A 14,599-nucleotide genomic window follows, 5' to 3' on the forward strand; every position below is an offset into this window, starting at 1 on the left:
CTTTCCGGTTAACAGCCGATCGCCCTAGCCATTTGCGCCACGGAGACAGTCGTGCTCCACTTTCACCACCATCAGAACATATCTTCAAAGCTATCAGCGCAAAGAAAAAAGCAACACACCACTCCCGGGAGGGCTCGAAACTCAAACCCTTCGGTTAACAGCCGATCGGGCTAGCCAATTGCGCCACGGAGACAGTCCTGCTCCTCTCTCACCACCATCAGAACATATCTTCAAAGCAATCAGCCCATAGAAAAAAAGCCCGCACCACCACGGGTGGGCTCGAACCTCCGACCTTTCGGTTAACAGCCGAACGTGCTAGCCAAATGCGCCACGGAGATTGTCGTGCTCCAATCTCACCACCGTCAGAACCTTTCTCCAAAGCTATCAGCGCAAAGAAAAAAAAGCGCCCCACCACCACCGGGTGGGCTCGAAACTCCAATTTTTCGGTTGATAGCCGAACGTGCTAGCCAATTGTGCCACGGAGACAGTCCTGCTCCACTCTCACCACCATCAAAACATATCTTCAAAGCTATCAGCCCAAAGAAAAAAAAGCAACACACCACTCCCGAGAGGGCTCGAACCTCCAACTTTTCGGTTAACTGCCGAACGCGCTAGCCAATTGCGCCATGGAGACAGTCGTGCTCCACTCTCACCACCGTCACAACAATTCTTCCGAGCTATCAGCCCAAAGAAAAAGAAGCGTCGCACCACCACCGGACCGGGTGGGCTCGAACCTCCAACCTTTCGGTCAACAGCAGATCGCGCTAGCCAATTGCGCCACGGAGACAGTCGTGCTCCAGTCTCACCACCATCAGAACATATTTTCAAAGCTATCAGGGCAAAGAAAAACGCGACACACCACTCCCGGGAGGGCTCGAAACTCCAAATTTTCGGTTAACAGCCGAATGTGCTAGCCAATTGCGCCAAGGAGACAGTCGTGCTCCATCTCACCACCGCGAGAACATTTCTCCAAAGCTATCAGTGCAAAGAAAAAAAAGCGCCGCACCACCACCGGGTGGGCTTGAAACTCCAACCTTTCGGTCAACAGCAGATCGCGCTAGCCAATTGCGCCACGGAGACAGTCGTGCTCCAGTCTCACCACCATCAGAACATATTTTCAAAGCTATCAGCGCTTAGAAAAACGCGACACACCACTCCAGGGAGGGCTCGAAACTCCAATTTTTCGGTTAACAGCCAAACGTGCTAGCCAATTGCGCCACGGAGACAGTCGTGCTCCACGCTCACCACCGTCAAAACATTTCTTCAGAGCTATCAGCCCAAAGAAAAAAAAGCGCCCCAACACCACCGGGTGGGCTCGAACCTCCAACCTTTCGGTGAACAGCCGATCGCGCGAGCCAATTGCGCCACGGAGACAGTCCTGCTGCTCTCTCACCACCATCAGAACACATCTTCAAAGCAATCAGCCCATAGAAAAAAAAGCCCGCACCAACCCCGGGTGGGCTCGAACCTCCAAACTTCCGGTTAACGGCTGAACGTGCTAGCCAATTGCGCCACGGAGATTGTCGTGCCCCAGTCTCACCACGGTCAGAACCTTTCTCGAAAGCTATCAGCGCAAAGAAAAAAAAGCGCCCCACCACCACCGGGTGGGCTCGAAACTCCAATTTTTCGGTTAACTGCCGAACGCGCTAGCCAATTGCGCCACGGAGACAGTCGTGCTCCACTCTCACCACCATCAGAACATATCTTCAAAGCTATCAGACCATAGAAAAAAAGCCCGCACCACGACCGGGTGGGCTCGAACCTCAACCCTTTCGGTTAACAGCCGAACGCGCTAGCCAATTGCACCACGGAGACAGTCCTGCACCACTTTAGCCACCATCAGAACATATCTTCAAAGCTATCAGCGCAAAGAAAAAAGCAACCCACCACTCCCGGGAGGGCTTGAAACTCCAATTTTTCGGTTACCAGCCGAACGTGCTAGCCAATTGTGCCACGGAGACAGTCCTGCTCCACTCTAACCACCATCAAAACATATCTTCAAAGCTATCAGCCCAAAGAAAAAAGAGCGCCGCACCATTCCCGGGTGGGCTCGAACCTCCAACCTTTCGGTTAACAGTCGATCGCGCTAGCCAATTGCACCACGGAGACAGTCCTGCATCACTCTCACCACCATCAGAACATATCTTCAAAGCTATCAGACCATAGAAAAAAAGCCCGCACCGCCACCGGGTGGGCTCGAACCTCAACCCTTTCGGTTAACAGCCGAACGCGCTAGCCAATTGCGCCACGGAGACTGTCCTGCACCACTTTAGCCACCATCAGAACATATCTTCAAAGCTATCAGCGCAAAGAAAAAAGCAACCCACCACTCCCGGGAGGGCTTGAAACTCCAATTTTTCGGTTACCAGCCGAACGTGCTAGCCAATTGTGCCACGGAGACAGTCCTGCTCCACTCTCACCACCATCAAAACATATCTTCAAAGCTATCAGCCCAAAGAAAAAAGAGCGCCGCACCATCCCCGGGTGGGCTCGAACCTCCAACCTTTCGATTTACAGCCGATCGCGCTAGCCAATTGCGCCACGGAGACACTCGCGCTCCACTCTAACCACCATCAGAACATATCTTCAAAGCAATCAGCCCATAGAAAAAAAAGCGCCGCACCACCACCGGGTGGGCTCGAAACTCCAACCTTTCGGTCAACAGCAGATCGCGCTAGCCAATTGCGCCACGGAGACAGTCGTGCTCCAGTCTCACCACCATCAGAACATATTTTCAAAGCTATCAGCGCTTAGAAAAACGCGACACACCACTCCAGGGAGGGCTCGAAACTCCAATTTTTCGGTTAACAGCCAAACGTGCTAGCCAATTGCGCCACGGAGACAGTCGTGCTCCACGCTCACCACCGTCAAAACATTTCTTCAGAGCTATCAGCCCAAAGAAAAAAAAGCGCCCCACCACCACCGGGTGGGCTCGAACCTCCAACCTTTCGGTGAACAGCCGATCGCGCGAGCCAATTGCGCCACGGAGACAGTCCTGCTCCTCTCTCACCACCATCAGAACACATCTTCAAAGCAATCAGCCCATAGAAAAAAAAGCCCGCACCAATCCCGGGTGGGCTCGAACCTCCAAACTTCCGGTTAACGGCTGAACGTGCTAGCCAATTGCGCCACGGAGATTGTCGTGCCCCAGTCTCACCACGGTCAGAACCTTTCTTCAAAGCTATCAGCGCAAAGAAAAAAAAGCGCCCCACCACCACCGGGTGGGCTCGAAACTCCAATTTTTCGGTTGACAGCCGAACGTGCTAGCCAATTGCGCCACGGAGATAGTCATGCTCCAATCTCACCACTGTCAGAACATTTCTTCAAAGCTATCAGCTCAAAGATAAAAAAGCGCCCCACCACCACCGGGTGGGCACGAACCTCCAAACTTTCGGTGAACAGCCGATCGGGCTAGCCGATTGCGCCACGGAGACAGTCGTGCTCCACTCTCACCACCGTCAGAACATATGTTCAGTGCTATCAGCTCAAAGAAAAAAAAGCGCCGAACCACCACCGGGTGGTCTCGAAACTCCAACCTTTTGGTTAACAGCCGATCGCGCTAGCCAATTGTGCCACGGAGACAGTCCTGCTTCACTCTCACCACCATCAGAACATATCTTCAAAGCTATCAGCCCAAAGAAAAAAAAAGCGCCGCACCGCCACCGGGTGGGCTCGAAACTCCAACCTTTCGGTTAACAGCCGATCGCTCTATCCAATTGCGCCATGGAGACAGTCCTGCTCCCCTCTCACCACCACCAGAACATATCTTCAAAGCTTTCAGCCTAAAGAAAAAAAAGCAACACACCACTCCCGGGAGGGCTCGAACCTCCAACCTTTCAGTTAACAGCCGATCGCGCTAGCCAATTGCGCCACGGAGACAGTAGTGCTCCAATCTCACCACCGTCAGAACATGTCTCCAAAGCTATCAGAGCAAAAAAAAAAGCAACACACCACTCCCGGGAGAGCTCGAACCACCAACCTTTCAGTTAACAGCCGATCGCGCTAGCAAATTCCGCCACGGAGACAGTCGTGCTCCACTCTTACCACCGTCAGAACATTTCTTCAGAGCTATCAGCCCAAAGAAAAAGAAGCGCCGCACCACCACCGGGTGGGCTCGAACCTCCAACCTTTCGGTCAACAGCAGATCGCGTTAGCCAATTGCGCGACGGAGACAGTCGCGCTCCACTCTCAACACCATCAGAACATATCTTCAAAGCTATCAGCGAAAAGAAAAAAAAGCGACACACCGTTCCCGGGTGGGCTAAAACCTCCAGCCTTTCGGTTAACAGCCGATCGCGCTAGCCAATTCCGCAACGGAGACAGTCCTGCTCCATTCTCACCACCATCAAAGCATATCTTCAAAGCTATCAGCCCAAAGAAAAAAGAGCGCCGCACCATCCCCGGGTGAGCTCGAACCTCCAACCTTTCGATTAACAGCCGATCGCGCTAGCCAATTGCGCCACGGAGACAGTTGTGCTCCACTCTCACCACCATCAGAACATATCTTCAAAGCTATCAGCGCAAAGAAAAAAGCAACACACCACTCCCGGGTGGGCTCGAAACTCCAATTTTTCGGTTACCAGCCGAACGTGCTAGCCAATTGCGCCACTGAGACAGTCGTGCTCCACTCTCACCACCGTCAGAACATTTCTTCAGAGCTATCAGCCCAAAGAAAAAAAAGCAACACACCACTCCCGAGAGGGCTCGAACCTCCAACCTTTCGGTTCACAGCCGATCGCGCTAGCAAATTGCGCTACAGAGACAGTCCTGCTATACTCTCACCACCATCAGAAGATATCTTCAAAGCTATCGGCCCAAAAAAGAAGTGCCGCACCACCACCAGGTGGGCTCGAACCTCCAACTTTTCGGTTAACTGCCGAACGCGCAAGCCAATTGCGCCACGGAGACAGTCGTGCTCCACTCTCACCACCGTCAGAACATTTCTTCAGAGCTATCAGCCCAAAGAAAAAGAAGCGCCGCACCACCACCGGGTGGGCTCGAACCTCCAACCTTTCGGTCAACAGCAGATCGCGCTAGCCAATTGCGCCACGGAGACAGTCCTGCTCCCCTCTCACCACCGTCTGAACATGTCTTCAAAGCTATCAGCGCAAAGAAAAAAGCAACACACTACTCCCGGGAGGGCTCGAACCACCAACCTTTCGGTTAACAGCCGATCGCGCTAGCAAATTGCGCCACGGTGACAGTCGTGCTCCACTGTTACCACAGTAAGAACATTTCTTCAGAGCTATCAGCCCAAAGAAAAAAAGCAACACACCACTCCCGAGAGGGCTCGAACTTCCAACCTTTCGGTTAACAGCCGATCGCGCTAGCAAATTGCGTCACGGAGACAGTCCTGCTATACTCTCACCACCATCAGAACATATCTTCAAAGCTATCGGCCCAAACAAAAGTGCCGCACCACCACCAGGTGGGCTCGAACCTCCAACTTTTCGGTTAACTGCCGAACGCGCTAGCCAATTGCGCCAAGGAGACAGTCGAGCTCCACTCTCACCACCGTCAGAACATTTCTTCAGAGCTATCAGCCCAAAGAAAAAGAAGCGCCGCACCGCCACCGGGTGGGCTCGAAACTCCAACCTTTCGGTTAACAGCCGATCGCTCTAGCCAATTGCGCCACGGAGACAGTCCTGCTCCGCTCTCACCACCATCAGAACATATCTTCAAAGCTTTCATCCTAAAGAAAAAAAAGCAACACACCACTCCTGGGAGGGCTCGAACCTCCAACCTTTCAGTTAACAGCCGATCGCGCTATCCAATTGCGCCACGGAGACAGTAGTGCTCCAATCTCACCACCGTCAGAACATGTCTCCAAAGCTATCAGCGCAAAGAAAAAAGCAACACACCACTCCCGGGAGAGCTCGAACCACCAACCTTTCGGTTAACAGCCGATCGCGCTAGCAAATGGCGCCACGGAGACAGTCGTGCTCCACTCTTACCACCGTAAGAACATTTCTTCAGAGCTATCAGCCCAAAGAAAAAGAAGCGCCGCACCACCACCGGGTGGGCTCGAACCTCCAACCTTTCGGTCAACAGCAGATCGCGTTAGCCAATTGCGCGACGGAGACAGTCGCGCTCCACTCTCAACACCATCAGAACATATCTTCAAAGCTATCAGCGAAAAGAAAAAAAAGCGACACACCGTTCCCGGGTGGGCTAAAACCTCCAGCCTTTCGGTTAACAGCCGATCGCGCTAGCCAATTCCGCAACGGAGACAGTCCTGCTCCATTCTCACCACCATCAAAGCATATCTTCAAAGCTATCAGCCCAAAGAAAAAAGAGCGCCGCACCATCCCCGGGTGAGCTCGAACCTCCAACCTTTCGATTAACAGCCGATCGCGCTAGCCAATTGCGCCACGGAGACAGTTGTGCTCCACTCTCACCACCATCAGAACATATCTTCAAAGCTATCAGCGCAAAGAAAAAAGCAACACACCACTCCCGGGTGGGCTCGAAACTCCAATTTTTCGGTTACCAGCCGAACGTGCTAGCCAATTGCGCCACTGAGACAGTCGTGCTCCACTCTCACCACCGTCAGAACATTTCTACAGAGCTATCAGCCCAAAGAAAAAAAAGCAACACACCACTCCCGAGAGGGCTCGAACCTCCAACCTTTCGGTTCACAGCCGATCGCGCTAGCAAATTGCGCTACAGAGACAGTCCTGCTATACTCTCACCACCATCAGAAGATATCTTCAAAGCTATCGGCCCAAAAAAGAAGTGCCGCACCACCACCAGGTGGGCTCGAACCTCCAACTTTTCGGTTAACTGCCGAACGCGCAAGCCAATTGCGCCACGGAGACAGTCGTGCTCCACTCTCACCACCGTCAGAACATTTCTTCAGAGCTATCAGCCCAAAGAAAAAGAAGCGCCGCACCACCACCGGGTGGGCTCGAACCTCCAACCTTTCGGTCAACAGCAGATCGCGCTAGCCAATTGCGCCACGGAGACAGTCCTGCTCCCCTCTCACCACCGTCTGAACATGTCTTCAAAGCTATCAGCGCAAAGAAAAAAGCAACACACTACTCCCGGGAGGGCTCGAACCACCAACCTTTCGGTTAACAGCCGATCGCGCTAGCAAATTGCGCCACGGAGACAGTCGTGCTCCACTGTTACCACAGTAAGAACATTTCTTCAGAGCTATGAGCCCAAAGAAAAAAAGCAACACACCACTCCCGAGAGGGCTCGAACTTCCAACCTTTCGGTTAACAGCCGATCGCGCTAGCAAATTGCGTCACGGAGACAGTCCTGCTATACTCTCACCACCATCAGAACATATCTTCAAAGCTATCGGCCCAAACAAAAGTGCCGCACCACCACCAGGTGGGCTCGAACCTCCAACTTTTCGGTTAACTGCCGAACGCGCTAGCCAATTGCGCCAAGGAGACAGTCGAGCTCCACTCTCACCACCGTCAGAACATTTCTTCAGAGCTATCAGCCCAAAGAAAAAGAAGCGCCGCACCGCCACCGGGTGGGCTCGAAACTCCAACCTTTCGGTTAACAGCCGATCGCTCTAGCCAATTGCGCCACGGAGACAGTCCTGCTCCGCTCTCACCACCATCAGAACATATCTTCAAAGCTTTCATCCTAAAGAAAAAAAAGCAACACACCACTCCTGGGAGGGCTCGAACCTCCAACCTTTCAGTTAACAGCCGATCGCGCTATCCAATTGCGCCACGGAGACAGTAGTGCTCCAATCTCACCACCGTCAGAACATGTCTCCAAAGCTATCAGCGCAAAGAAAAAAGCAACACACCACTCCCGGGAGAGCTCGAACCACCAACCTTTCGGTTAACAGCCGATCGCGCTAGCAAATGGCGCCACGGAGACAGTCGTGCTCCACTCTTACCACCGTAAGAACATTTCTTCAGAGCTATCAGCCCAAAGAAAAAGAAGCGCCGCACCACCACCGGGTGGGCTCGAACCTCCAACCTTTCGGTCAACAGCAGATCGCGTTAGCCAATTGCGCGACGGAGACAGTCGCGCTCCACTCTCAACACCATCAGAACATATCTTCAAAGCTATCAGCGAAAAGAAAAAAAAGCGACACACCGTTCCCGGGTGGGCTAAAACCTCCAGCCTTTCGGTTAACAGCCGATCGCGCTAGCCAATTCCGCAACGGAGACAGTCCTGCTCCATTCTCACCACCATCAAAGCATATCTTCAAAGCTATCAGCCCAAAGAAAAAAGAGCGCCGCACCATCCCCGGGTGAGCTCGAACCTCCAACCTTTCGATTAACAGCCGATCGCGCTAGCCAATTGCGCCACGGAGACAGTTGTGCTCCACTCTCACCACCATCAGAACATATCTTCAAAGCTATCAGCGCAAAGAAAAAAGCAACACACCACTCCCGGGTGGGCTCGAAACTCCAATTTTTCGGTTACCAGCCGAACGTGCTAGCCAATTGCGCCACTGAGACAGTCGTGCTCCACTCTCACCACCGTCAGAACATTTCTACAGAGCTATCAGCCCAAAAAAAAAAAGCAACACACCACTCCCGAGAGGGCTCGAACCTCCAACCTTTCGGTTCACAGCCGATCGCGCTAGCAAATTGCGCTACAGAGACAGTCCTGCTATACTCTCACCACCATCAGAAGATATCTTCAAAGCTATCGGCCCAAAAAAGAAGTGCCGCACCACCACCAGGTGGGCTCGAACCTCCAACTTTTCGGTTAACTGCCGAACGCGCAAGCCAATTGCGCCACGGAGACAGTCGTGCTCCACTCTCACCACCGTCAGAACATTTCTTCAGAGCTATCAGCCCAAAGAAAAAGAAGCGCCGCACCACCACCGGGTGGGCTCGAACCTCCAACCTTTCGGTCAACAGCAGATCGCGCTAGCCAATTGCGCCACGGAGACAGTCCTGCTCCCCTCTCACCACCGTCTGAACATGTCTTCAAAGCTATCAGCGCAAAGAAAAAAGCAACACACTACTCCCGGGAGGGCTCGAACCACCAACCTTTCGGTTAACAGCCGATCGCGCTAGCAAATTGCGCCACGGAGACAGTCGTGCTCCACTGTTACCACAGTAAGAACATTTCTTCAGAGCTATCAGCCCAAAGAAAAAAAGCAACACACCACTCCCGAGAGGGCTCGAACTTCCAACCTTTCGGTTAACAGCCGATCGCGCTAGCAAATTGCGTCACGGAGACAGTCCTGCTATACTCTCACCACCATCAGAACATATCTTCAAAGCTATCGGCCCAAACAAAAGTGCCGCACCACCACCAGGTGGGCTCGAACCTCCAACTTTTCGGTTAACTGCCGAACGCGCTAGCCAATTGCGCCAAGGAGACAGTCGAGCTCCACTCTCACCACCGTCAGAACATTTCTTCAGAGCTATCAGCCCAAAGAAAAAGAAGCGCCGCACCACCACCGGGTGGGCTCGAACCTCCAACCTTTTGGTCAACAGCAGATCGCGCTAGCCAATTGCGCCACGGAGACAGTCGTGCTCCAGTCTCACCATCAGAACATATTTTCAAAGCTATCAGCGCAAAGAAAAACGCGACACACCACTCCCGGGAGGGCTCGAAACTCCAATTTTTCGGTTAACAGCCGAATGTGCTAGCCAATTGCGCAGAGGAGACAGTCGTGCTCCAATCTCACCACCGCGAGAACATTTCTCCAAAGCTATCAGTACAAAGAAAAAAAAGCACCGCACCACCACCGGGTGGGCTGGAAACTCCAAATTTTCGGTTAACAGCCGAACGTGCTAGCCAATTGCGCCACGGAGACAGTCGTGCTCCACTCTCACCACCGTCAGAACATTTCTTCAGAGCTATCAGCCCAAAGAAAAAAAGCCACACCACTCCCGAGAGGGCTTGAACCTCCAACCTTTCGGTTCACAGCCGATCGCGCTAGCAAATTGCGCCACGGAGACAGTCCTGCTATACTCTCACCACCATCAGAAGATATCTTCAAAGCTATCGGCCCAAAAAAGAAGTGCCGCACCACCACCAGGTGGGCTCGAACCTCCAACTTTTCGGTTAACTGCCGAACGCGCTAGCCAATTGCGCCACGGAGACAGTCGTGCTCCACTCTCACCACCGTCAGAACATTTCTTCAGAGCTATCAGCCCAAAGAAAAAGAAGCGCCGCACCACCACCGGGTGGGCTCGAACCTCCAACCTTTTGGTCAACAGCAGATCGCGCTAGCCAATTGCGCCACGGAGACAGTCGTGCTCCAGTCTCACCACCATCAGAACATATTTTCAAAGCTATCAGCGCAAAGAAAAACGCGACACACCACTCCCGGGAGGGCTCGAAACTCCAATTTTTCGGTTAACAGCCGAATGTGCTAGCCAATTGCACAGAGGAGACAGTCGTGCTCCAATCTCACCACCGCGAGAACATTTCACCAAAGCTATCAGTACAAAGAAAAAAAAGCACCGCACCACCACCGGGTGGGCTCGAACCTCAAACCTCTCGGTTAACAGCCGATTGCGCTAGCCAATTGCGCCACGGAGACAGTCCTGCTCCCCTCTCACCACCGTCTGAACATGTCTTCAAAGCTATCAGCGCAAAGAAAAAAGCAACACACCACTCCCGGGAGGGCTCGAACCACCAACCTTTCGGTTAACAGCCGATCGCGCTAGCCAATTGCGCCACGGAGACAGTCGTGCTCCACTGTTACCACAGTAAGAACATTTCTTCAGAGCTATCAGCCCAAAGAAAAAAAGCAACACACCACTCCCGAGAGGGCTCGAACCTCCAACCTTTCGGTTAACAGCCGATCGCGCTAGCAAATTGCGCCACGGAGACAGTCCTGCTATACTCTCACCACCATCAGAACATATCTTCAAAGCTATCGGCCCAAAAAAAAGTGCCGCACCACCACCAGGTGGGCTCGAACCTCCGACTTTTCGGTTAACTGCCGAACGCGCTAGCCAATTGCGCCACGGAGACAGTCGTGCTCCACTCTCACCACCGTCAGAACATTTCTTCAGAGCTATCAGCCCAAAGAAAAAGAAGCGCCGCACCACCACCGGGTGGGCTCGAACCACCAACCTTTCGGTCAACAGCAGATCGCGCTAGCCAATTGCGCCACGGAGACAGTCGTGCTCCAGTCTCACCACCGTCAGAACATGTCTCCAAAGCTATCAGCGCAAAGAAAAAAGCAACACACCACTCCCGGGAGAGCTCGAACCACCAACCTTTCGGTTAACAGCCGATCGCGCTAGCAAATTGCGCCACGGAGACAGTCGTGCTCCACTCTTACCACCGTCAGAACATTTCTTCAGAGCTATCAGCCCAATGAAAAAGAAGCGCCGCACCACCACCGGGTGGGCTCGAACCTCCAACCTTTCGGTCAACAGCAGATCGCGTTAGCCAATTGCGCGACGGAGACAGCCGTGCTCCACTCTCAACACCATCAGAACATATCTTCAAAGCTATCAGCGAAAAGAAAAAAAAGCGACACACCGTCCTCGGGTGGGCTAAAACCTCCAACCTTTCGGTTAACAGCCGATCGCGCTAGCCAATTGCGCCACGGAGACAGTCCTGCTTCACTCTCACCACCGTCAAAGCATATCTTCAAAGCTATCAGCCCAAAGAAAAAAGAGCGCCGCACCATCCCCGGGAGGGCTCGAAACTCCAATTTTTCGGTTACCAGCCGAACGTGCAAGCCAATTTCGCCACGGAGACAGTCGTGCTCCACTCTCACCACCATCAGAACATTTCTTCAGAGCTATCAGCCCAAAGAATAAAAGCAACACACCACTGCCGAGAGGGCTCGAACCTCCAACCTTTCGGTTCACAGCCGATCGCACTAGCAAATTGCGCCACGGAGACAGTCCTGCTATACTCTGACCACCATCAGAAGATATCTTCAAAGCTATCGGCCCAAAAAAGAAGTGCCGCACCACCACCAGGTGGGCTCGAACCTCCAACTTTTCGGTTAAATGCCGAACGCGCTAGCCATTTGCGCCACGGCGACAGTCGTGCTCCACTCTCACCACCGTCAGAACATTTCTTCAGAGCTATCAGCCCAAAGAAAAAGAAGCCCCGCACCACCACCGGGTGGGCTCGAACCTCCAACCTTTTGGTCAACGGCAGATCGCGCTAGCCAATTGCGCCACGGAGACAGTCGTGCTTCACTCTCATCACCGTCAGAACATTTCTTCAGAGCTATCAGCCCAAAGATAAAAAAAGCGCCACACCACCACCGGGTGGGCTCGAACCTCCAACCTTTCGGTTAACAGCCGATCGCGCTAGCCAATTGCGCCACGGAGACAGTCGTGCTCCACGCTCACCACCGTCAGAACATTTCTTCAGAGCTATCAGCCCAAAGAAAATAAAGCGCCGCACCACCACCGGGTGGGCTCGAACCTCAAACCTCTCGGTTAACAGCCGATCGCGCTAGCCCATTGCGCCACGGAGACAGTCCTGCTCCCCTCTCACCACCGTCTGAACATGTCTTCAAAGCTATCAGCGCAAAGAAAAAAGCAACACACCACTCCCGGGAGGGCTCGAACCACGAACCTTTCGGTTAACAGCCGATCGCGCTAGCAAATTGCGCCACGGAGACAGTCCTGCTATACTCTCACCACCATCAGAAGATATCTTCAAAGCTATCGGCCAAAAAAGAAGTGCCGCACCACCACCAGGTGGGCTCGAACCTCCAACTTTTCGGTTAACTGCCGAACGCGCTAGCCAATTGCGCCACGGAGACAGTCGTGCTCCACTCTCACCACCGTCAGAACATTTCTTCAGAGCTATCAGCCCAAAGAAAAAGAAGCGCCGCACCACCACCGGGTGGGCTCGAACCTCCAACCATTTGGTCAACAGCAGATCGCGCTAGCCAATTGCGCCACGGAGACAGTCATGCTCCAGTCTCACCACCATGAGAACATATTTTCAAAGCTATCAGCACAAAGAAAAACGCGACACACCACTCCCGGGAGGGCTCGAAACTCCAATTTTTCGGTTAACAGCCGAATGTGCTAGCCAATTGCGCAGAGGAGACAGTCGTGCTCCAATCTCACCACCGCGAGAACATTTCTCCAAAGCTATCAGTACAAAGAAGAAAAAGCACCGCACCACCACCGGGTGGGCTCGAAACTCCAAATTTTCCGTTAACAGCCGATCGCGCTAGCAAACTGCGCCACGGAGACAATCCTGCTCCCCTCTCACCACCATCAGAAGATAACTTCAAAGCTATCGGCCCAAAAAAGAAGTGCCGCACCACCACGAGGTGGGCTCGAACCTCCAACTTTTCGGTTAACAGCCGATCGCGCTATCCAATTGCGCCACGGAGACAGTAGTGCTCCAATCTCACCACCGTCAGAACATGTCTCCAAAGCTATCAGCGCAAAGAAAAAAGCAACACACCACTCCCGGGAGAGCTCGAACCACCAACCTTTCGGTTAACAGCCGATCGCGCTAGCAAATGGCGCCACGGAGACAGTCGTGCTCCACTCTTACCACCGTAAGAACATTTCTTCAGAGCTATCAGCCCAAAGAAAAAGAAGCGCCGCACCACCACCGGGTGGGCTCGAACCTCCAACCTTTCGGTCAACAGCAGATCGCGTTAGCCAATTGCGCGACGGAGACAGTCGCGCTCCACTCTCAACACCATCAGAACATATCTTCAAAGCTATCAGCGAAAAGAAAAAAAAGCGACACACCGTTCCCGGGTGGGCTAAAACCTCCAGCCTTTCGGTTAACAGCCGATCGCGCTAGCCAATTCCGCCACGGAGACAGTCCTGCTCCATTCTCACCACCATCAAAGCATATCTTCAAAGCTATCAACCCAAAGAAAAAAATTGCCCGCAGCTTCCCTCGGGGGAACACTGAGGAGGATGCGGACCATATAATTGGTTAACGGGGTGTTAAAGTGCGACTTACTTGGGTCGATGGCTAAATTGGTTAACGTGGTTGTGAAATGGGGTGTTAAATTGCGACTTACTTGGGTCGATGGCTAAATTGGTTAACGTGGTTGTAGGAGGGGGTGTTAAATGAGTGAACACGTACACACGTATGCGAAAGGGCGGCGCTGGTCGAAGGGACGTCGATCATTGTGTTTGTGGATTCGTTGGAATTCATTTCACCGCGACCTTGGACGTCGACGCGCCGTACAAACCAACCGACGAGCGGCAACTGAGCGAGCGAGCGCCGACCTTGAGTATATATACAGCACGACGGCGCATGCACTGTCAGCTGTTGAATGTTCTCGAAGCGCGACGCCACATGCGCGTCCACTGGAGAATCAGGAGAATTGTAGATGTCGAACGCGGTGTGTAGAGGAGGAAGGGTGCACAGATGGTGGAGGAGTGAAGCGCGCGCGGTGTGTAGAGGAGGAAGGGATGCACAGATGGTGGAAGAGTGGGCGACGGCGCGACGGCGCATGCGCGCGCGTCAGCTGTCGAATGTTCGAGAAGCGGTGCGGACGGCGCACTACAAGGCGCGAGTATAAGATGCTCCGCATCTAAAAGAGCGCCGCACCATCCCCGGGTGGGCTCGAACCTCCAACCTTTCGATTAACAGCCGATCGCGCTAGCCAATTGCGCCACGGAGACAGTTGTGCTCCACTCTCACCACCATCAGAACATATCTTCAAAGCTATCAGCGCAAAGAAAAAAGCAAC

Source organism: Rhipicephalus microplus, unplaced genomic scaffold (assembly GCF_043290135.1).
Source record: "Rhipicephalus microplus isolate Deutch F79 unplaced genomic scaffold, USDA_Rmic scaffold_59, whole genome shotgun sequence".
NCBI lineage: Eukaryota > Metazoa > Arthropoda > Arachnida > Ixodida > Ixodidae > Rhipicephalus > Rhipicephalus microplus.